Raw genomic sequence first — 24,847 nt, 5'->3', positions numbered from 1 at the left:
TGTCATTGCTAGGGTAGACTTGAGGCCTGGTGGTGCTGAAGCTCAGTGTAGAGACCCACTTCCTGTATGCCTGCAGAAGACAGGCTCCTCCTGGTTGCCTTTGGGTCAAGATGTAGAACTCTCAGCTCCTCCTCCAGCATCATGTCTACCTGCACACAACCACACTTCCCACAATGATAATAATGAACTGAAATTCTGAAACTGTAATTTAACATTAACTAAATGTTTTTCTTTATAAGAGTTGCCTTGGTCATGGTGTCTCTTCACAGCAATAAAACCCAAACTTTAAAAGGATGCTGAACCTGGCTTGGGGAAAAGGCTTAATTAATATCAGGTTAGCCTTGTGATCCCCCCTTCCAAGATCACTAATATTATATTTCATAACCCCTTTATCTATGAACTTGTCAAAGGGTTAACCCATTGATGAACTCAGTTAGAGCCTACAAGATCCAGTTACCTCTGAAGAATGCTGTGGGATCAAACCTTCTACACTTGAGCTTTTGGGGAAATTTCATATCCAAACTGTGACATGTGACAAGATGCTACTCTCTCTGTGGTGAAACCTGGAATGATGAAGACTGTCATTCTACAACATGATGTGAACATCGCAATGGATATGCATTGCACTTGACTTCTTTTTCTCCTTCAGCTCCAGTCTATACAACTACAGCTTCTAGATCTCAGCAGACACCACTGCTGACATATTTCAATGATGGGCACTACTCTTCATACTATTTAGGAAAGACTGATTTGACTCTGCTTACATGTACTCTACAAAGACATGAAAATGTCTGAGTACTGAAAATTTATACCACCTACCAGCATGACCACTACACAAGGAAAGTCCAGAGCCAAAGACAAATAATGACTGCACTGTGAACTCTTACTGAGACTACTTACACCCAGTTGTTCCCCTAAGTGTCATGCTGAAGCTATATTCAGCCTCACTCTCCCTATGACAGGTTTACTTTCCCTTCTTTGCAGTCTTATCTCCTAACATCTCTTGTTGTTTCTGCAGTAGCGCTGAAACTATCATTAGTGTGTACATCCTTATCTCAGGATGTACTTCAGGGGAATGAGAACAGAAAGAGCCACCCTACCACAGTCAAAAGCAAGCTCCTCAGAGGTTGTTGGAGATGGTGGCCACCCTAGATATGGCCACATAGCCATCCCAGAGGCATGTATCTTAGCTGGGACTATATTAAATCATTCTTAAAACCAAGACTAACTAAGAGCTGTTTTTAGTGTTCCTTCATTTCTCTCAGTTTGCTTATGTACTTCAAACAAATTGTTGTTGTTGTTTTTGTTGTTGTTGTTGTTGTTATTATTATTATTATTATTATTATTATTATTATTATTATTTGGTTCACAACCATAATAAGACACTACAAACATGTATACTTAATATTTGGGAACATAGTAGTTTTGTCATGAATTCCCTGAGCACACTGAGTTTTAGATTTAAGTTATCTGTTATGACTTCCCACGATTAGAGGAGAAATCACAATTAGCTAATGCTTCAAGGGTTACTTGTGATTAAACATTCAACATACACAGGCATCATAACAATAAAGAGGCTTTTCTGGGCTGTGAGTACTCTCTGAGGTCACTTTTGATCATTGTGTGAGCATCACTCCTTACTACTGTTGTGCTGTTCCATGTATTGCTTATGAAACATTTCCAAGGACACCTGCACTTCACTTCTGCTTTATCCATGCACATCAGAGATTCTAGAGTTGACAGCTAAACTTTCAGAGACTATCAAAGACAATGATGCACACTGGGTCAGCATTTTGTTTACTGATGTCTATACTAGCCATCCATACAACCATAAAGACACTGCAGACCTCTGCACTTTATCTTTGTGAGCTTTATAGTTTTGGCATAGGTTTCCTGAGCACATTGATTTTTAGAGTCAAGGCATCTATTATGACTTCCTAGGATTAGAGAGATCACAATTAGCTAATGCCTCAATTTCCCAATGGTATTTTAACCAATCAAGCCTAATATCTAACTTTACAACTGTAAGTTCTAGCAACCACTCTTTTTTTTTTTTTAAGTAAAAATATAAATAATAACAACTTTACTTCTTGGTAGAGGATCTTTGTATCCCAGGATGCCCTAAAGTGTATTTTTTCCTATTGTATTTTCTTGAGTGCTGGGATTATAGGTTTCTACTACCATATCCAACTAGAAAAAAAATATACAACATCTTTTTCCTTTCTTCTCTTCCCCTCCCCTCCCTTGCCTCTCCTTCCCTCCCTCTTTCTCTGCCTTTCCTTCCCTGCCCTCACTGCCCTGACTTGCCCTCCCCTGTGCTTATATGCCTTTCTCTGCCCTGCCTTTTCCTTGTCATCCCTTCCCCTCCTTTTCCTTGTCATCCCTTTCCTCCCCTTCCCCTCCCTTTCCCTCCCTTCCCATCCACTCCCTTCCTCTCCCTTACCCACCCTTCCCTTCTCTTCCCTTCCATTCCCTTCCCTTTCCTTCCCCTTCTTTCCCTTCACTTCCCCTCCCTTCCCCTCCCTTCCCTTCCCCTTATTCTTTTCCTACCTTCCCTGCCCTTCCTTTCCCTTTCTTGACTTTTCTCCATCTCTCCTTCCTTTTTACTTTCTATCCTATCTTTTCATTTTTTTTTGTCATTCCCCTCTCTTGTTTTTTTTTTTTTCTTTTCTTTCTCACACCCCTATCTTTGTCTCTCTTGTTTCTGTTTCTTCTGCCTTCCCTTTACCCCCACTTGCTATATGAACATGCAAGCTGAGGATAGGAAAAGTTGGAGCCCTAAAACCACCATACGGAAACTCTAACTGGATACCTGGGGAAAAGTCCATGTGGAAATAGGAGAGTAAGAGGAGAGGGAGGGGGCGGGGGGAGGGGAGATGGACAGCAAGATCGTTTTCACCTAAGCTAAATCATAACTCAAACTAATACAATTTAGTTTGAAGCATTATATTTTATGTGCAGGAATAGATAAACATATGGTAAAAATGCAAATGACCAAATGCTTGCCATTTTAATAACTGTAGTTATTGTTGTGAAGAAACAAGATAAGATGGTACGGGAAAGGTAATTAGTTTGTCTACAGGAGTTCAGCTCACAGATTTGGGGGTTGGTACAAAAAAAAATAAAAAACAAAACAAACAAAAAGTTGATAGTCCTTTTGCTTGCTTCATTAAAGTTTGCCTTCATCAGTCATTTCTGCTGCCCAAGAAAGCAGTGATGGCTGTGGGTAACTAGGGCTGCACTCACTGCACTCAGTTCCCTGGGGCTGAAATGGAATGCTATTTACCAGAGCACTTGAAGGACGCTTTCTATGCTGAGAGCTATATTTCACTCTGCAGCCATTGAAAGCCAAGAGAGTTCCAGCTGAAGCTTTCACCAGCTGGTTTTCTTTGAAAGGCAAGCTGGGAGAGAAGCACAGGCTGAATGACAAGGACTGAGTAGCATGACTCATCACCTAGGTGATCCACTGTGAGGCTTGATTGTCTCCAAGGGGCTGAAAGGTACAGCTTTCTTTGAAAATTACCAATTAATTTTCCCAGTATGTTTTAGATGCTAGGGTAGGTACACAAGTACTCCATTTCCCAGAGCTGGTCATTGAGGCCCGAGAGGAAAGACATTTTTAGAACCCCTAAGTTAATAAGTGATGGAAATGGAGAGAGAGAGAGAGAGAGAGAGAGAGAGAGAGAGAGAGAGAGAGAGAGAGAGAGAGAGAACACAAAGTTTGGATGGAATGAGGATCCTAGCTGGCAAACTGGGCTTTTATTTTCTGAGCATTTCTGGCTTCAGTGCAAGAACTAAACAAAAGCTTGTGGATTCCTGTGATCCTCCAGCTTTCTTCTGCTGCAGTGCTTCTGGGTGGGGACATTTCTCTGGACTGGGGAATATCTTACTGGGTTAATCATTGCCTTCTCATAGGTACTTCCTGTTGTAGTCATCTTTTTAATTTTTTTTTTAATAAAGTCATGTGCTACTAGCCAAAAGTTGCTCCCATCTCTCCAAACCTATCACATTTTCTTCTCTCTCAGTTTCAAAAGGGTTTTGTTTTTTTTGTTTTATTTTGGTTTTGGTTTTTTTTTTTTTTTTTTTTTTTTTTTTTTTTTGTTTTTTGTTGGTGTTGGTGTGTTTTGTTTTTTTTTTTTTTTTGTTTTTTGTTTTGTTTTGGTTTTTTGTTTTTTTTGTTTGTTTTTTTTGTTTTGTTTTTGTTTTTTTGGTTTTTTTTTTTTTTTGTTTCAACCCTTAAACCATTCTCCTGGCAACTAGACCAAATTCCCTCAGTAGTCAAAATGAAGCACGGAAGCAGGTGTTTTTGGAGTCATCTCTTGGAGCTGACCTCTTCTTTGAGACCTCAATTTGCATTCCCAAGGCCACCGATGACATCAGCAGTTTTGTGCTATGAAGCTACATTTTGGAATTCAACTAGAAAGTGTGCAGAATTTAGATGTTTTTTATGAGATATGTGGGCCAACTTCTCATTCAGGAGAAGAAATATGGTTGGGGGGAGGGGGGGAAATGGGAACAGAAATTACCTGACAGCCTTTCTCCTCAAGGAGGTGACTCTCTGGCCAGAAGGGAAAATAATATAACACAAATATGAGTCCAAACAGCAGCATGAAAAATGTGGATGCTGCATGGGGTTTTAAAGGCACAGGCAATGAAAATGTTGGAAAATATTTTCACAGAAGAAATTGCCTTTAGCTGAGTGAAAATTAAAGATAATCAAATCTGCATAAGACAGTTTATGTAAATTAGAAGTGCATATATGTAACTTATTGTTTTATAACTTCTTTATAAGTGAGGTAGTGACAATGATGTAGTCTTAGTCTTATAGAAGTCATTTTATAGATGGTGAAACAGCTAAGCGAGACAGAAAGAGCCCATGTCTGACTGAAAGTTTACAAAAATAAAATGTACGTTTTCTCTCTCAGCAAAGCACTGTTATTGAAATAGTCATATCGGTACTAATGCAAAGCTGTTTTAATTTTTTCTTTGTATTAAATAGCAGATTTAAAACTATGCTTGTATGGTACTATATAATTTCCATTCTAAGAAATAGTCTAGGTATAGAGATAGTATTTTATCAAAGCTCCTGTTCACTAACAGTTTTCTCTAATTCACAATGCTTCAATGAAAATGATAGGTAGATAGATAGATAGATAGATAGATAGATAGATAGATAGTTAGACAGACATCAGTGTTTTTAAATTGTTTCCTTTCTCACATCAAAGACGTTAGTATGAGTGATTTTTGAGGACAGACAACAGAAAATAGCAAATACAGGGTAAATAAAAAATGAAGTTTAGCAAAAGACATTGTTTAAACTAGTGAATAAATGTGTTATGTATCTTAGATAGGGTTTTACTGCTGTGAAGAGACACCATGACCAAGGCAACCTTTATAAGGACAACATTTAATTGGGGCTGGCTTACAGGTTTGGAGATTCAGTCCATTATCATCAAGTTGAGAGCATGGCAGCATCCAAGTGGTCATGGTGCCAGAGGAGCTGAGATTTCTACATCTTCATCTGAAGGCTGTTAAGAAAAAACTAGATCCTATTTGTTTAGGAGTAGGGTATCACTGCCCTTCCCTTCCCACAGTGAGACATTTCCTACAACAACAACCTATTCCAAGCAGGCCACACCTCCAAATAGTGCCACTCCTGGGCTAAGCATATTCAAACAACCACAAAATGCAAATAACTGTGTTCTATTTCAGGTTTAATGATGATAGGTATAAGAGGAAGGAAGACAAGAAAACAAACAGGAAAAAACAGCAATCAGCAAATTTCAAACAAAAACAAAGGACATTCAGAGACTGTATATTACTTCCCGTTGCTGTGATAAAACACCATAACCAAAAGTAACTTAAAAAGAAAGAATTCATTTGAGCTTATGGCTCCAGAGATAGAGCTGAGAGGTCACATCAAATCAATCAAAAACAATCAGCAAATTTCAAACAAAACAAAGGACATTCAGAGACTGTATATTATTTCCTGTTGCTGTGATTAAACACCATAACCAAAAGTAACTTAAAAAGAAAGCTCTCTCTCCAGAGAGAGAGCTGAGAGGTCACATCCCAACAACAAAGTGAAGACAGCAAACTGAAAGTGGGGCCAACCTATCACATCTCAAAACCCAAACCTTCATCTTATTTATGTTGAGACGACATGGCCTCCTTCTAAACCAAGAGCTCACAATTTCATCTAGACAGGCTGGCCAACAACCCTCCTGGATCTCCATATATTCACCTTCCAGTGCTGGCATTATAGGCATAGACCGACACAACTGCCTTTTTCTTAGATGATGGGAATGTAAAAATCCTGTCATTACAATTGGGAAGCCAGCACTTTTTCATTAAGTTATCACCTCAGCCTCAATCATTTACATTTTCTATGTCATAAGAACCATGTGCTGAAAGCAGATTCAACTGCTTCAGATCATAGAACAAGTCAAATTAGATTGCTTTCAAAGCCCTTCCTAACTGTAAGTTTTGACTAAAAGAGAATATACTCCAGAGAAGATGAATTAAGAGAATGGATAGAGGAAGAGGAAAACATTTATTGTAAGGTACCACTAGCTCATTCAGTTTTGGAAGCTGACTCATCCCAATGTGTATTGGAAGCAAGCCAGAGGTGCAAAACAGAAAACTACAGAGTTCCAGTCAAAATTCTACCACACCGGAGAACCAGATGACTGGATAATACACTGCAGGAAGTAGCTGCCATCCCAGCTCAAGGTAGTCAGGCAAGGAAGAGTGCTATTTTCTCGCAGCATCAACCATTTTGTTCTTGTCATTCTCATTGTCTAGGTGAAGCCCACCCATAAGAGGGAGGGCAATCTGTTCTATAGACACTCCTATCAAATGCCAAAGTCATTCAGAATTTTTTTCACAGACACAATCCAACTGATAGCTGAGCAGATGAGTAGAAACCACAGAGAACAGTTTAGTCAGTCCATAGAGTTACACATCAAATATCTGTTGCTTCTCAGCATAACACCCAGACACATCTCCTTAGAAGACTATAGCAAAAAAGCCAAGTAACATGGGCATTGTTAAAACAGGATATAACAGACTATGGTCCCCAAAGTTAAAGGAAAGAACAGAGAAAATTGTATTAAAAAGAAACACAGATTCTGAACACAGGAAAAAGTACTGTCCATCATATTAGAGACAAGGCAGATTGACCAAAGAGCCTTGTTCTCTCCTGTTTCAGAAGAAACATCTACAGGACCAGTGAGGTAGCTGAGAGAGCAAAGATCATTGCTGACGAAATCTCAGGGATCCATATTCTAGAAGGGGAGAACTAGCTTCTGGCTCCCACCTACTGTGACATATGTGTGTCCTGTCTCTCTGTCTTTCTGTCTCTCTGTTTCTCAGCCTCTGACTCTGCCTCTCCCCCCCCACACACAAAATTATTAATAAATCAATAAATAAATAAATAATGCAAATTAAAAAATTTGTAAAAGAAACACATCTAAGGAGCCTAGTACCTTGCTTCTTGCACTTTGAAAGAGCTTAGACTTGGCCAGAAACAGGCATGACTTCCAACTTCACCCCCGGTCTTTATGAGGTTGAGTGAATCTATAAACCATGTCTTTTCATTCATTTTATTTTATCAAATTAGCCAGCAAGGAATTGTAGATAGCATCATGGCATTTTGAGCAAAGGGTGTTTTACTAGATTCTCCTCTTCACTCATCTTCTTACCAGACTCCACAAACTCCTTGTAATTTCCCCTCATCTCCTTTCGTGTCTCATGGACCTTCTTCCCTACTTTCTCAGCACCTTTATATATTCTCTCTTCATCTCATTTCTAGTTTGCAGGATTTGCCTACATTTTTATACCATTTACATGTATATAATAAAAGCTAGGATGGGTGTACACAAGAAAGTATGCAGGTTTTGTCTTTCTAAATTCATATCTCCTTGCCTAATATACCATTTCCAAATCTACCCATCTTTTTTTCTTCAGTGCTGTATATAACCCCCATTGTACTTATGAACCAGACTTTTACTATCTGCTCATCTGCTGAGGAGTATCTAAGCTGGTTTCAATTGCTTACTATTGTGAATAGGGTAACAATAAATGTGGATATAAAAGTGTCTCTGTGGCAGAATATTGAGTCTTTTTGGAAAGTGCACCAGAGTGGTATATCTAGAAAGAAGACTTAGTAGCTAAAAGCTGTTGTTCCTCTAGCAGAGATCTCAAAAGCAGGACTCAAATCTGATTCACAGAGTCCATATTAGGTTGTTCACAGCAACCTGTAATTCTAGCTTCAAGAGGGATCTAATGCTTCTTAACTTCCCTAGGCACTGAAATTATGGGCTCACACATATGCACATATTTTTAAGTGATTTATTAAAAGTCAGTTAAATAATATTTTTCATAGGTCTCCAGGCTGGAAAGTCCAAGATCAATGTGGCAGGTCTTTTCCAGAGATAGAGAGAAAAAGAGAAAGAGAAAAAGGGAGGAGAGAGAGAGAGAGAGAGAGAGAGAGAGAGAAAGAGAATAAACTATTTGAAATTCCTGAAAGGCATTAATTCTATAGTATCAACTCCCTTTCTTAATAGTCCTTTAATTTTGTAGGAATTTGCTGCTAATCACTGACAGAGAACTGATCGTTCAGGGTTTAATAGTGAATTGGAGGAGCAGAGCACAATTCAGTCCACAGCAAATATTTAGCACAGCTCCAGAAAGATGGCAAACATTCTATACTAGTGGTCTCTTCCCCAGACCACTCAATCCCTACATAATCCTTTTTCTCCACGCTAAACAAGAACAGAATATCAATTAGGAAGCTTGGATTGAAAAGTAACTGACAACACCAATTTTACTGATTGCTAGAATGATTAAACTCAGTTTGCATTTTGCATGAAAATACACTTGCTCTTTTCCCATTGCTTCCCAGTCTCCTTTTTCTATTCAACATGTCAAGAACACAACTGTACATTTTGCTAAATGTAACGGTGGGCCCCTTAGTTGGTACAGAGCATTCTAGATTTGTAATGACTCTATAATTTATTCAACTGTTCTTTCCTTTTGGACATATCTTTTGTTGATTCATTATTATGTTATGGCTATAAGGAACATCAGGTCTCTCTCTCTCTTTCACACACACACACACACACACACACACACACACACACGTATACACTCATCTTAGTCTTGATCAGAAAAAATAGTGAAAGGCCATTCACACAATTCACTATGCATCACTTTGAAAGCATTCTAAATTTATTTTAGAAAACATTCTTTGATGTTCTACTGCTCTCACACAAAACCAATTTTTTTTCCTTTTTCAGGCAAAGGCCACATTTGTTCTCTTTCCAGGCTGTTATTTCTGCAGATAACCTTGGTACATACCTTGCTTGGAAGAAACTATCCTCTCCTGTAATGTCACTTATTTAACATTCAGACTTTTAAAATTAAGCACAGGAATTGAGAGAATGTGGTTGGTGTGCTGGATTCCTCATGTTAATAAGATTCAAATTAAATGCAAGCTGTAGGCCAGAAGTAAAAGGCCACCAACAAAAACTGCCAATCCCCCTTTCAATCAACAGGGAAGGTGCTTGTTCTATACCTGGCTGGCTTTCTTGTTTCATTGTTCCATACCCAGACCCCTACTCCCCACCTTACCCTCCCACCCCAGGCAATTGTGCCTTCTTTTCGATTCTTACACATATGACTCAAAAAAAGATAAAAACTTAAAATTCTCTTTTCCTGGCAAGAGCAGATGTGGAAAATAGCTGAAGAATGGAATAAAATCACAAATTCTATACGTTGAAAAAAAATGTGGGAAAGGATCCTGGTTTACCTTTGTAAACCTCCTCCACACTGTGCTACCTACTGATCTTTACAGCATCTCCTGGAGAAAATTTTCCACCTAAGCAGGAGCTTTCTGAAACACATCATTAGATAAATGACTTTTTTTTTCTACAATCTTTGCCAAATGTTTTGTGAGACCTGAGTCTTGTTTTCCCCAACAAAATTGTTTCATAACAAAAATGATTGCTATTCTCATTTGCCCCACTTCTCATTTCTCTCTCCTCCTCTTTCTCCTCCTCCTCTACCTTCTCCTCCTTTATGTCTCTCTCCCTTCTTTCCTTCCTCTTTCCCTCCTCCATATATTCTTATCTTCCATGCCCTACTATGCTTATAGATAATTCTCACTAAGGCTTCTAAAACACTAGGCTGGCAAGATTGCTCAGTAGGTTTTTGTCAATCCTTACCAAATTGAATTTGATGTTTTATAACCACCAGTAGGAAGAGAGAACTGATTCCCATCAGTTATCTTTTGACTTCCTCATAAGCATCAAGACACATTCTTCCACCCAATCATGCACATAAATAGTAATAAACAATCAAAATGGTTAGTTTTCAACTCTAGTAGAAAGATGTAGAGGAAGATACTGGCTTATCACCAAATTTGTTAAAATCTAAGTGGACTCAAGACACAAGCAGAAGTACTCCACAGATCATTTCTGCACAGCAGATAACGAGTCACCATCATGGTAGGCTGTCAAATGGAGGAAGCTCACTCAATTGGCTGCACTTCTCAATATATGCCTCTGACCACTAAACTCTTTAAGTTTGTAAAGAGTTTATAAAGTTTTCATAACTCCATTAGCTTTGCAAACTCTTCAAAGAGTTTATGCCAACACACACATTCTATCATGGAAGTGTTTATGCTTAGTCATAAAAACTTTCTGTTGAGTAAGATGCCCTTGAATATATGCTGCACATTTTTTTTTACTACATATGTCTATTGTTTTTCTCGTCTTATACCTATTTTGTTATTTTTTTTCCAGGTGCCATTTATTCTGTGCACAGGTGACAGTGTCAGGTAGTATATTGGGCACTGAGGGTGGATGTCACAAGATAAACAAAGAACCTATGCTTCTTGTGTTGACAGCATTCAAAATGGAAGTTGAAAACATAAATAACAATGTCCATGAATACCCTAGATTTTGTTATTGCCTAGAAGTGTAACTTCTGAAATGTGAAGCCTCTTCTCCAGCTTTAAGAAACAGCAGCTTTTTCTTTCTTCATAACTGTTTATTGTTTATTTATTTATTTACTTACTTACTTATTTCAGAAAGTTGAAACAAATTCCCAAAATACAAACTCTGTGACCACATCAATATTATGGGTCCATAGGTCCCTATATCATTTATCTGGTCTCCATCTCAGAGAATTCAGAGCAGCAGGAAAGAGACAGGAAAGAAACCTGCTTTGCAGATTTTGTCACCAGGAAGATCACATTGTATCATACCAGCACTCACGACATGGCCTTTGGAACTCAGAGGTAAGGTTTATCTGTCTGTTTTTAAAAGTGATGGGACAATCCAAAACTTGGATTTACCCTCTTAGTTTGCTTAGCATTTAGGGTTATTCTGATTGTTTGGTGCCATTGTCAAGGCTACAAAATACAAAACAGGTGAAGCAGCTAATAAGGTAAGAAAACTCTGATTAAGTTCCATGAGGATTCAACAAGCATCGTCCAGGTTAATTGAATTTTTATAGATTAATTCTCTGTTCTGTATTTGAAGAGGTTTTTTCCATTTCGGAGTCCAATGCCAAAGCAGTGATGGGCGAAATGAGAAACCCTAAACTAGATAGATAGTCTCTGCATCATCCTGAGGATCACGATCCTCTGGCAGAAGACTGGACCTGTCAGGGAGGAGACAAAATGCAGTTCTGGGGACATTTGTCTATATCAGTAAGAATTTAATGCAAGTTTGGCAGAAAGTCACTCAAACTGTGGCTTTATAGACTTCAGTGCTGGAAGTAGTTTAGAGAGATTGCAAACAATGCATTGACATTTGTTTTAGGCAAAAGTCCAGATAGTCTGAGGTTTTCGCATTTCAAATCCATGCATACCAGGTACTCTAGGAAAACAAGGTCATGCTGCACTAAACCTGGAGCTGCTCTGTGTTGCTAATTCTCAAATTCAAACCCATGTAGTGGAAAATGTTTGTTTTAATGGCTATTTCTTCTGAAAAGTTTTAGGTTGATAAAAATTGAGGAAAGGGTTCAGACAGTCAATATGCACACTTCCTTTCTATCTTCGATAAACACATTTCCCTCTGTTCATAATCTGGGCCCATATATTTGTTACAATTGATGGGTCAGATTTAAACATTAGAGTAACCAAAGCCCTTACTTTACATTAGGATAGTGATGCTATGTTGAACAATCTTTGGACTGTGAAAAATGTATTACAATGTAGATCCAACAAGACAGTATCCTACAAAATCACTTCATTGCCCTTAAATCCTGCTGCGCTCTTCTCTCTTCCTCCTCCTCTCCATATCCTGCACCAACAGGAACCCAGTGTGTCCCTAGCCATAATTTTGCCTTAATAAGAATGCTATGAAGGTAGAATCATACAGAACAGATTCTCTGTAGACTGGAGACGTTCACATGAGGCAAGATTCCTCTCCTTCCTTGTCTCTTCATAATTTGATAGCTCCTTAGTACTTAGGGTTTTTTTTTTTTTTTTTTTTTTTTTTTTATTTGTTGTTAGTTTTGCTGTTCTGATAAAATTATTTATTCACATGATTCCATTTTTTAAATTTCCAAATTAAGAACTTTAAATAATATTTGATTAGTTCTTTGATAATTCTTACAATGTATCTTAATCATGACCATTCCAATTCATCCCCCTAACTTCTCCAAATTCCACCCCTTATTTAGCCCTCAACATTGAGTTATATTTTATTTTTTTAATAATCCATTTAATTCAATTTGTGTTGACCATATACTTACTCATGAGTGGAGAGTTATCCACTGAGTTGTGTTGTTTCTACTATTAGATATAATCTTAAAGAAAAAAAAAAAAACCTGACTCTGCCCCACAAGACACCATCAACTGTCAATTTCTCTTTAGCCTATTTCCAGTAGCCTATCTCTATTCAATGACAACACCTTTTTTAATACAGCAGCTAAATAATACTTAAATGTATAGAAACACATATTTTCCCATAAGACCATATGGTACTCTCAAACCCTAAAGACAATTCCCACCTGTTAACTCTTCTTTTCTTTTGCTGCAGTGGGGATGTACCTTATCAAATTTAATTGCTGAGGGGAAAACTAGATTGTGGAGGGCAACTTTTTAGCATATGCTTGACAGAATATTTTCTGCCTTCTAATCAGGCATCATCACAAATTCCTTGCACCCACATGTCTAAGGTATGAAGATTCTCCTTCTTAAGATTTTAAATTTCATCAAGTCATGCATTCTTTCCCAACCACCTGTATCCAAATGTTCAGGACTTTCTCATTCTCCATTAAGTGTTACAATAACATAAACAACCTGACTTGCAGGAACGAATAAATTCTATTGAGACACTTACATTCTCCTCTGTGGCAGTGCAACTGATGCAGAAGAAACTTGTAGTAATATAATTGGTGGTATAAGTGATCTACTAATAAACTTGCTTAGGAAATATTAAGTTACACAAAGTCGAATTTAGCTAAAGGGGTACTGCCTCTTATATGACTGGAAGATAAACAGTACACTAACAAGACTTAGAAACCGTAGAATATTTTGTACCATAATTGAAGTTCACAGCTGCTAGGGATGTTTCTGCTACTATTTGTTTATAAAGATTGACTTCCAGTTAGGTTTCATTCCTATAACAAAAGAAGAGAACCCTGACTTACAAAACCCAGCATTGCACCCAAACACAGATCAAAGAATATAACTCTAAGAGTCAAATCAACCCCCACCCCCTCCCAGCAGGGTTGCAAGCATCACTAAAACCAGGTCTGCCATTAAGTCCTTTGTGCTCTTATTAGGAAAAACATATTTTTGCCAGGTGGGCAAGTTGACCCTGCAAAACAACTGCCTGAAAAGAACAATGGTGTGCTTACTAACACTGACTGTATCTTTAATGTGTAATTCTTCCATATGTACTAGTGACCAGATTTGCAGTCTCCTGTCTATTTAAATTGTTCAGAGTGTAACCTGGGGTTGTGATCTGAAGGACATTCCATGACAATGCACATGGAATGGGTAAGTCTAAGGGCTACATAAACCAGTAACATTCTCTTTCTATATAAGGTCATTTGCTTTTGCGTATTTTTCAAAATCACTCATTTTCCTTCATTGATATCTAAGTGTGTAGAGTGATTCTCCTCAGAAGGCATATCAATTCTACAACAAAACTCTAAAACTAATGGACATTAAGATACTAGAATTTTCTCCAGAAATCTCCTGCTGGGAGAAGAAATGCCTGAAATCTTGTGGGCTTCTGAAGTAGGAGTTTGTCTTGTGGAGAAAGACATTTGACTTGTCATATGACCTTGAAATAGAGACTTAGACCTAAAATAATGGAGGTCACTAGACCACTTCTTACCCAAGTGCTTAGTCATGCATATTACTTGCTTTCTTTTTAACCCCTAACCTTACATCAGGACTAGCATTGGGCTCAATGCATGTCCTTTTCCTTCTTCCCAATGTTGCCACATTGAATAAGTTTCCTGTAGGGGTCCAGCCTAGACACAGGATCAGAGCTCTCAACTGGAAGCAGGGATATCTGGAAGGTGCATAACAGACTACTTTTTGGGTACAAGCTGACAGGCAACTTTTTAAGGCTTAAAGTTTGTCTCTCTCTCTCTTCTCTCTCATTCTCTGCTTTCTCTCTTGCTCATTCAGTCACAGCTTAAGGCTGCACATACTCTGCATTCTCCTGTACACTCTGCTTTTTTCTTGTGTGCTTTTCTTTTCTTGAACTCCCATACTCTTACACACCTCTGTGTGTTCCCCTCTCACTCTCACACACACTCTTTACACACATCTCACATACACCACACACACACCACATGTACTCTCCTTTCACTCACACATACACTCTCCATACATACCTCACATTCTTCACTCACTCTTCCCACTCTCTCTTCATTCACTCTTCACATCCGCTCTGTTCCACTCACCTCCCATGTCCCCTTTCACCCTCGAATAAGGACACGTGAGGCAATATTTGGGTAATACTACAGCAAGGCTTTACTTGTATAAGCAGAAGCGGAAAGACGGAAAGACAGGAAGAGGCACAACTTAAATACACCCTAGAGTTACGTGTTCACTTCTGATTGGCTGGTCACTCATTACCCATAATATGCCCTGGGATGGGCAGTGACTTTTGGCGCGCTTTTGCCTCTTGCACCTGCACAGTTAGTAGTTTACTAGTGGGGAGGACACGATGTCGGCGCCATCTTGGAATGGCAGATGTATCACCGCTAACCGCGGCTTCCTACATCTCCCCCTGTTTAAATTATTAATATGGAACAGCCTTTTGCCTATCAAGCGCAGCACCAATCAAGATTCGAACTCAAGCCCGATCAAGCAAACTCCATCTTGGGGGAATAAGCGATCAAGAGCTTACAGCCTGAAGATTCTCCCTTACCCTACCAGGTGCAATGGAAACAAGTCCTCTGGGTGCAAGGGCTAAGGGGATGTAAAGAGGAATTGACACCCGTTCCTGTGCAATGGAGTATAGTTCCCAGGAGTGCAAGGGCTGTCAACCTACTATTCAGGTACCACAGCTATTTAGGCAAGGGCTGGCTGGACTTAGACCTCTCATCGACCCAGTGCAATGGGCTGAATCCTTGGGGTGCATCGACTGAGGGTCTCAGTCATCGGCTACTTTCTTAGCCTAGATAGCCAAATTTCAGGGGGAGATGCTTGCTCCAAGGCTGCGAGTGCTTGGGCGATATCGGCCTTGTCACGTTTTTGCTGGGCTCTGAGCTTACAGACCAACCATCATGAACACCAATCCACAACATAGGGCTGCACCAAACAGGCCTATCCCCACCCTTTAAGAAAGAAGAAAAAGGCAGAAGAAATTCAAGAAGTAAAATCGCCAAGGGAAACGGGGTCCACTCGTGTTCCATCAAAGCTCGAAATCCGGATCTGCAATTGCTGCTGCACCTGGTCAAACTTCCTAGTCCACTTCCTTTTTAAATAAGCAGAAAGATTATGGCTTTGAATAAATGTATCATTCATAAATCTCAGAGGTGTAATACCTAGATGTGGGGTTGCTGACACGCAGCTCATTTGAAACACATCCGTGAGCTGCTCCACATGGGCCTGGAGCAAATCAACTCTCTGATTGACTGAAGTCTCTTTTACGTCTCAATAATGATGTAGTAGGGAGAGTTTCAGGATCAGCTTCTACTGGGATGGGCACAAAGGTAGGCACGTGCACAACCAAGGCTAGGTCTAGTGATCCATTCCAGCATTGTGCCAAAAGGCATGTAACATTCTTACAATCCAAGATATCAGAATTATTCTGAAAGTTGGATAACATAAAGAAAAATGGGGGGTCCACACACACCGACACTGGTTGTGCAGATGCATTCCTAAATACCTTATTAATTTTAATGTTATTCAAATGGCTAGAGATATTAGAGCATGTAGCTGAAACATTTTGTATTTCATGAAATATATCATTTAACAAGACAAAGGCAGATATACCTTTTTAACATTCTAAACAGTGGAATTATCTGTTGATAACTAACAGTTTATTTTATTTTCAGCAAAGCTATCTCTCCTTTATAGTTAATTGTCAAGGGGAATTAGGACTTGCATCCCTTTGAAAATATCAAACAGAGGTTTAAATCCTCCTATGGTAAGCTTAAGATGAGGTTTTAGCCAATTAATATCTCTAAACAACTTTTAAAAATCACTAAGAGCAAATCAAAATTAAAAGTCAGAAGATGGCGTTAGATCCCCACCACAAATGGTTGTGAGCCACCATGTGGTTGCTGGGAATTCAGCCTTTATATTTTAAATTAAGTCTAGCCTTTAACGGCTGAGCCATCTCTCTAGCCCCAACTTGTCTCAAATATTGAAAAGACACTGCCTTTGAATCCTTTTTGGAGCAAAAAGTAGTCCAAGAAATTTTTAAAGCACGTTATATTGGAGCAATGGCTTGTAGAAAACTTCTTTAGAGAAATCCACTAATAAAGTATCACACAATGAATAATATACACCAAAAGATTTAACCTCTTTTTTTTGTATTAAAGCAACAACAATATCTATATCTATATATATATATATATATATAAAATGTAAAACAATTAACCATTTTCTGAAGCAATTATTTTTAACAAATATCGCTTCATTGGCTCTTAAAAATTATGAATAAATTTACCAACTGTAAATCTCTCACCTTTACCAGAAATGTAAAGGGAAGGTCTAAAACATCTTTTATATAAGCATTTACTGAAATGGCAGCTGGAGTAGGCAAGTTAGGCTATATAAATCTTAAATTTGAACTTTATTTTGGATTAATTTAATAACCAATCTTTTTTTGTCCAATGAGAATATCGGATAAAAGCCAACCTTATTCTCTAATAATTGTTACATATATTAGAGGAATCCAAAGCATCTCATTTTTAACAACTTTGAATATAAAGGAATTAAAACAATTTGAACCATATTTTATCAGCAGGTACAGTTATACTCATGGAGGGAAGTAGACATAATTTTAATTTCTCCAGCATAATCATAACTTTTAGCCCATAGACTGTTGTAAAGTCTTTGGGTCTTAGATTTATCCCTCTTCTCACAAGAAACAATGAAGACAAGAGACAAATTCCGGTAAGCACATTTCTAGGGCCTGGTCTGAAGACCCAGAACAAAAGGGATGTTTAGCACCTGGGCTTCTGCAGCTCAGTCTGCATTGTCTTAATTCAAATGTAAATGTAACCTCCCTCTGGCCTGTTCTCTGAGGCTTGGCTAGGCCGAATTGTGCATTTTGGCTTTAACTTTAACTTTAAATCTTAAATTTAAACTGTAAACCTTAAAAGACACGTGTTGTATCTTTTCTCTATAAACATAGGCAAATCAAAATTTTTCAAATTCTCGGTTGAACTACCAACTGTAGCCATGGAATATTGGCAGTTTAACTATGTTTTTAAACCTCTTTTGTAATATTAGGGTATAACCATAATTTTGAGAAACAAAACCAATCTTTAAAGATGTAAGCAATCTATTTTTTCTAAAATCAACACCAAGTAGATTACCTTTATGCTCTAAAGTTTTGCTGCCAAAAAACAAAGTGTAAAATTTAATGGAAAACTTGTAGCATTGTATAACTCAGGCTGTTGGCTGGTGCGTCTGAGGACGGGCAACCAAGTAACACTCAATAGCTGTAAACAAAGGCAGCACTGCAGAATTTGAATGTACTGGCATGGGAACAGTGGTATACTTATCCCCAAATTGAACGTCAGTATCAGGAGACTCAGGGTCGTCATCTTGCAATCTGGCTTCCTTCTTCACGATCTAAACCAGCCATGTAGGGACCCAAATTGAATTGTTTTCACCTGTGGAATAAGCACAAACAGCTCCCCTTCCCGGGCCACAACAGGCTCTCAGCCAATCTTGTAGCCTCTTGTTCCTATGAGGGACAATGGCTGCATGGCATTCAGCTGTGACATTTTCAAAGATCATCTATTCAATTAATGGCATTGCTTGCTCTAAGCTCGCGGGGCACTCCCCGTGTGCCCACTGGCGGGATGCCACTTCCCAGAGCAGACTGTCTCCCTCCTCTGGCGGTCTTTCGCACCACGCTCCCTTGCTCTCTCTCTGCTGGGCTGCAGAGTGCAGACGCTCCTGCAACCGGTCTGGCCCGGGCACTGTCGCAGCACCTCTGTTCCCACAACCCGAGCCAGGAAGCACGGCAGGGGACCCTCGAGCCTGAGCGAGCTGCCAGCCAAGGGCTATGGGGCTGGGCTGAGTGACTTAAGGTTTTCTTAGTCTTATCTCAAAAAGGTTATTTTTTGCATAGGTGGCTGCCTCCTGTTCCTCTCCTAGTGTTAGGTCTTCGGAGCTGCTAAGGTCTATGGCCTCAAGCTCCTTAATGGGGTGAAGGGGAGTCCTATTGACCTCCACTCTTTCTCGACCAGCCGGTGGAGCGTCCTTAAGCTTAAAGAGCTCTGCAGTAGCCTTTGTTCCTCTTGAGTACTCTTTCCTTTCTCCAGGCTCTTTGGCCTTATCAGTTTCTCCAGGCTCTTTGGCCTGATCCCCAGGCTCTTTGGCCTGATCTTTTTCTCCAGGCTCTTTGGCCTGATGCCGGCTAACAAGCCCTGGTTCTGGTATGCTAGAGTGGCCTTCTTTCTCACAACACAAATAAGCTAAAAACAAAAGCAATGCAAGCAAGAGGCTAGCTAGTGGAGTGGCAGCGGTGAGTTTAAGTCCACTTGCCACAAACGCTTCCACCCCAGGCATATCTTCCAGAGGTGTACCTCGATCCTGTAGTCTTTTAACCCGCCCTGAGTCTCAGGGGGCCTTCCGCGGTGCCTTGAAGTTCCCAGGTTTTCGGCTCCAGATGTTCCGAGCGCCTCCCGTGTCCCCTTTCGCCTGTGAATAAGGACACATGAGGCAATATTCGGGTAATACTACAGCGAGGCTTTACTTGTATAAGCAGAAGCGGAAAGACCGAAAGACAGGAAGAGGCACAGTATTTAAGCTAGAGTGATGTGTTCACTTCTGATTGGCTGTTCACTCATTACCCATAATACGCCCCGGGATGGGCAGTGACTTTTGGCATGCTTTTGCCTCTTGCACCTGAGGAGTTAGTTGTTTACTAGTGGGGAGGACACGATGTCCGCGCCATCTTGGAATGGCGGATGTATCACCGCTAACCGCGGCTTCCTATACCGCTCTTCACTCACTCTTCACACATTCTTCTCATGCTCTCTCACTCACTCTCTATATGTTCTTTCATTCGCCCTCTCATTTGTTCTCTCACTCACTCTCTCTCACCACATTCACTTCACATACTTCTTTGCCTTTCTCTTGCCCCAGTGTTTTATTGATACTCCAAAAGCAGGTAGAAAAAATAACATTGTATAATCATTGCCAAATCAAATTCAGAAGAATAACCACATCCCACAAAGAATTAAGAATTACAATTGTTCCCCAAAGTTTCAAGCTTCTCTATTCCCAGGCCTGTAGCCAAAATAATAATTGTAAACCTATCATTATTTAAACCTTAACTTTTAACTTATTATACTTCAGAGCTCAGAGCTCTGAGGTCTGCTACTTGCATTTTCCTGTGAAGCTCTAATGATAAATGACATGGGCAAAGCTGCCAGGCAGTGGCCAGAAAGAATCAAATTAACCCTTAACTCAGTAGTTCCACTTGCTTTCTACTTCTGTTCATTGCACACAATGACTCTCCTAAGAGTCCCAGTGTTTTGACTTAGTTTTACTAGTATACGATTTTAAGTATTCTATACTTCCTTATCTAGAAACCACTCTTAAATGTTATGTAAAACTTATTTCATAACTTCAATTGATTTTTCCTTTCTTGGGGTCCCAATGTTGGCTCTAGTTCATTTTCTAATAATCTCTTCAAACTTTCTTTGAAAGTCAAGCATTAATCTGGAACCACCATTGTGCAGTTATTGAATTATTTCTAAGATGAGAGTACACAGCATGCACCTGGGCCATTAGGACGATACTGTGCTGTGCCTTGTGCCTCAATTTATAATTGTTTTAAGAATCATTACATCAAGGAACATCTAGTTTCACAGAATTCACCAGAGCAGAAGGAGAAAGAAGTAGGAAAGTCAGATATAATAGAATAATTATGCACTCCAAGGCCAACTGAAAAACAGTCACGCACAAAAGCAATCTATACAGCCATTGTCCAGGGCTAAGGTTAGGAGAAATGGGAACAACAGTTTTTTACAAAGAGCTGCCTGGGGGGGCGGGGGGCTACTGAGATGTCTCTATCCAGGTCTACTGCAGGCAGTCCTTTATTTCAGATGGTGGGTTTCCTGGAGGGATGGTCTCCTGCCTCTCAGGGTCCCAGACATCATCCTCTTTATAAGAAGCTGCCGCAGGCTTCTGAGATGTCTCCATCCCAGCCTACTGCAGGCAGTCCTTGTCATTGTATGCTGTCCCCAGCAGTTTCCCTTTCCCCCTTTTTACTATTAATTTGGCTCTTTTAATTAGCTTAACAGGGGTGGAAAGCTTGACTTGGCTTGTTGAGGCACAGGCTATAACTTTTAAGCCCTGAAACAGTAAGTTCTTTTACTCTTTGCTTTTAACCATAACTTCCCCCTACCTCTGGTCCTCATTGTTGCTCCATACATCTTTGTGATGTGGAGATGTTTCGTTTTAGTCTCCTAATGTGCCAGGTATCTACGTACTTGTTTTCATGCAGTCCTTTTCCCTTCTTCTGATCTATCATTGGTTCCTATTGGTTCAATCTTTCTTTGGCTATTATTGAACATTTCCCTCCTTCCTTCTTTTGTTTTTATTCCTATAACTATATTATATTTCCATTTTTTGGTAGTGCCAATTCAAGGTCAACTTTGCACTAGTTTAGTTTTCTTGGAAACATTGCACATCATGAGATATTTTCTCAAAATTATTTTCCTTCTGCTCTCTGTGTCTGAGATATATTAAGTGACTGGCAATGAAGTTTAATGATTTCCTTGTCTGTGTTTTTATATCTTCTAATTGTATCATAGAAAGTCAACTTACATCTGTCATCCAGTGTGCTGCAGAACATAATATGGTATAGCATTATAGATGTCAATGGATTTAATAAAGAAGCAGAAGTTCAAGGCCATTCTGCCTCCAAATTCTTTACTAAGTACAGGGGTCTTATGGTTGAGAACTATGACAATTACTATAAAGAAATAGTTTTTAAGATGGCAATAAGACAAGGCTATGGCTCTTGTTTTCTATTTCTATTTTATTTTCAATTATATGGATATGTCTGCGGGAAGGTGCTGTATCCACAGGAGTATAATGCCTGCAAAGTAAAGAAGACTGTGTCAGATTCCCTGAAGCTGAAGTGACAGATGGTTGTGAGCTGCCTGATGTGGATGCTTGGACTCTAACTTAGCTCCTCAGTAAAACCATTTACTGTGCCATCTCTCCACTATCCAGCTATGGTTTATCAATATTTAGATTGGCTTATTTCATTATATACGTATAGATATTTGACAGCATGTATGTAAGTGCATCACATGTATGGTTTTGGTGCTTAGAGTGGACAGAAGAGGGCATCAAATACTCAAGTGCTGAGCTACCATTCTAGCCCTTAAGCTGCTGTTCCTAACAAGAAGGGTTCAGAGTCATGACAAAGACTATCAAAGACATAAAATACATGACATTGCTGCTTGTTCTGTGGATGTCTTTGGACTCTGCTCCCACATCTACAGATAGTGTTTTTCAGTGTAAATAGCACTCTCTTATTGTTCATGCCTTCCCTTCTCTGCTGCCCTGCATTCCTTTTAGATGGAAGGGAATGAGGTGAAGCTGAACTGACAGGAGATAGTTTCCTCATTCCTCACCTGGCTCCCCTGCAATTTAGAGCTTAAGATATAGACTTTTTCATTAAACAAGAAACATTAATGTGACAAGTGAACTGATTGGTAAAGCCTTACTGGGTTCAGCTTCCAAACCATAATGCCGAGGGTGCCCAAGACAACACTGCATGTCCAGTTCCCTGTTCCTCTCTGCTCTTTTCTTGATTCGGGTTCCTCCTCTTCATTCCCCCCTGGGCATAAGCATTGATCCTTTCTCCCTGAAGCAGTTTTCTCATCTCAGTCTTTGAGGCCAAACTGGATCAGCTCAATTTTCTTCTGTCATTTCACAGAAGGCAACAAGAAAGAAATGTGGAAGAGACAGGGGACATGTCTGGTGTCTTTATTTCACTCCCAGAGTCTTTTCTTTAGGACATTTAGACTGCCCCAACCCCCAGAAACTATTAGAGATGTTCTCAGTAACGAGTGAAGCATTTGATTTGAGAGCCTTTAATAAATGATACAGCATAGTTCCTTGGAATGGGATTTCTTTTTGAAAAAAGTTCTCTTTCATGTCCTATGCAAATAAAATCTGCCTTTTGGTTTTTAAGAAAGAGACAAGCTCATATTAATCATCTGTTCAGTGCCAAGCATACAACTCACAGATTTGCATAAATAGCTATCATTTCAATTTCCTCAACAACCATAATAATAAGTTTGGCAACATTTACCCAGCTCCATAATTATGTGTCAAGACCTCTGTTAATAGATTTACTCAAGTTATCTAATTACAGCCTCCCAACCACACATAATATAGGTACTCTCAAATTATCTTTGTTTTATAGATACAAGTGAAACATACAAAGAAGTTAACCACCTTGCCCGTGAAAACATAATTAGTGAGACAGGTCTGGAGTTTCTCCTCAGGGCCAATTGGATCTGTGTCCAAACACACAGATAATATGGTGATCTTGGGCTTTATAAAATGCTTGCTAATGATACTGGTTCAAGTGTACTGTCTAAAAGCACAGCCTGAGAACAGAAGAACGCAACATAAAAACTGAGCCTCTCTGGGTTGTTAATTCAAATCCCTTGATCCAGATTGTCATAGTCATTTCTGTTCCTGTGGTACGATATCCTTATGAAAAAAAAAATCTTCTAGGGGAAGGGTGTTACAGTTCTATGTTAGTCTTTCAGTGAGGGATATCAAGAAAGGAAATTGAGATAACTAGTCACATCATATCCACAGTCAAGAACAGAGAGAAATAAATGCAAGCTTGTTTGTTTGATTGCACTCAGCTTTGATTATTTTCTCCCACTCCTGTACAGTTTAGAGCCCCCAGTCTAGGGAATGACACGTCTCATCCTAAGCTAGGTCTTCCCGCACAAGTTAATTCAATTTAGACAATCCTCCCAACAGACACATTCAAAGGCTGCCTTAGTAACTGCTTTATGGCTGTGAAGAGACACCATGACTAGGGCAGTTCTTATTAAAAAAAACACATTTATTTGTAGCTGGCATACAGTTTCAGAGGTTTAGTGCATTATCATCATGGTAAGACTCATGACTGTATGTAGGCAGACATGGTGAATTACCACACAGACCAACCCAATACAGAAATCTCTCACTGAGACTTTCTTCCCAGGTGATTCTACATTGTGTCAAATTGACAAAGCTAAGCCTTATATACATACTTTTCACTAATTGAGATTAGGACACTATTTCCAACTATTTATAAAATGACCTTAAACATACTTTTGTGGTTTTGTACTACATATTTATGCAAAGAAATGATCTCAGAATCAACAGCTGCAAAATGAAATTCTTCATCAACTGTGAAGAATGTTGAAGACATTTTGTGTCTTGTGGTAAGTAACAAATGTTCAGACAAGATTTAATTCTTCATGAGAAAATATAAAGCAATGCATATAATTAGTATGTAAATTTAGTCTTTAATCAATGGTAAAATTGTATACTAAAGAATTGTTTTAAATATTTATTTTTAATTTATCATTAGGATATATTTGTATACCTATTGTTTATACCTATATATTCATGGTGATGCATTAAATTAACAGTCAAGAAATGATCAAAAGTGGCAAGAGTTTAGGAGACCTGGATCAACCTTAACATCAGATTTATACAGGTAACAATGTATGGACTGAGCAACATTTGGAAGTATGTGTGTGTGTGTGTGTGTGTGTGTGTGTGTGTGTGTGTGTGTTACATCAATTAAAGAAAAGGGGATATGAATTCAATACATAGCAAGGAAGTGCATTTGAAGAGTTTGAGGGAGTAAAGGGAAAATGGGAAATGATACATTGCAAAAAATAAAAAATATATTTATTTTAAAATCAAAAAAGAAGAAGCTGTCTTAGTTAGGGTTTCCATTGCTGTAAACACACACCATGACCACAGCAACTTTTATAAAGGAAACCATTTAATTGGGGCTGGCTTACAGTTTCAGAGGTTTAGTCTATTATCATCATGGCAGAAAGCATGACAACATGTATGCAGATATGGCGCTGGAGGAGCCAAGAGCTCTACATCTTGATCCATAGGCAGCGGAAAAAG

Source organism: Arvicanthis niloticus, chromosome 9, assembly GCF_011762505.2.
Source record: "Arvicanthis niloticus isolate mArvNil1 chromosome 9, mArvNil1.pat.X, whole genome shotgun sequence".
NCBI classification, from domain to species: Eukaryota; Metazoa; Chordata; class Mammalia; order Rodentia; family Muridae; genus Arvicanthis; species Arvicanthis niloticus.
This window is presented reverse-complemented; position numbering follows the sequence as displayed.